Below are 1,117 nucleotides of genomic sequence, written 5' to 3'. Positions count from 1 at the left end.
ATTTTTTTCTTATTATTAAATTTTATTAGTTTTAATGAACGTTTACAGAGATTTTGGGTTTTCATTCATTCATTGCTGCACTGTTTTCTCTACCCTCCTCCCCAGTTCGTTCTTCTTCCCCGCCCCCTCCCCGAATGTCTGTTTTAATTGTCCAATTGCCACAGTGCTTGTTGAAGCCAGTTATCATTAATCTCCTTTGTCAGTGTGTCCTTTGCCATTCCCTATCACTCCTCCCTGAGAGAGACTTCACCCTGATTCATAAGGAAAGGGAATGGTGTATTCTCTTAGCTCCTTCCTGCTGAAAAGGGACGCTGTGGCTTTCAGGGTATTTTTATAGTTTGTTTTTAAAATCTTAGTCATCCTAGTGGAAGTGAAGTGCCAAGTCCCTCCGATTGTGCTTTTGAGGTTTCTTCCTAATGGCTAATGACTTGAAACACTTTTGTCTCACTGCCAGTTTAATTCTACTAGTGTCTCTGCAAAAGAAATCAGGACAATCTCTTCCCTTGTGATTTACAGCTTCTGAAACCCTTGTGAGAGTCATCTATGAGGGCATTGAGCTCACTAGAATGTCTTGACAGTTCTATAGCTTCTTTGGTGTTCTGTCTATTCAAGTCCTTTGCTTTTATAAAAATTTATCCTTTTCCTGTCCATGCATCCTGATTTTTTAAATGAATTGTATCTTGAGAAATCGTTTAAATAAAATTAGTGTTATGCACAATTAAACAATCAGTAAGTACCCTCATTTTAGCTCTATATTATGGTGATTTTGATAGTAATCTACTCTACTCTCTTGTGATGGCTATTTAGGTTTTTTCAGATTCTAGCTATTATGAAAGCTGCTGTAAACTTCTATACATAGTTCTTTCCAGGAGCTTAGACTCTCATTTCTCCCAGCATGGCCCTCAAGAATGAAATTGCTGCTCCAGAGGGAAATCTGGAGACACAGGGAAAAGCACTGACACCCCCACCCCGGAGTGTGCGATTCCAGGGAAGAAGGGGACTCCATGAGAAGGAATCTTATTATTTAAGCTGTGGATGTTTATCAAAGACGATTACCCATCCTCACCACCAAAATATAAATTTGAGTCTCCTCTCCTCCACCCAAATGTGTACCCCC

The sequence above is a fragment of the Elephantulus edwardii genome, unplaced genomic scaffold (assembly GCF_000299155.1).
Source record: "Elephantulus edwardii isolate Elephantulus edwardi_28Jun2011 unplaced genomic scaffold, EleEdw1.0 scaffold00533, whole genome shotgun sequence".
NCBI classification, from domain to species: Eukaryota; Metazoa; Chordata; class Mammalia; order Macroscelidea; family Macroscelididae; genus Elephantulus; species Elephantulus edwardii.
This window is presented reverse-complemented; position numbering follows the sequence as displayed.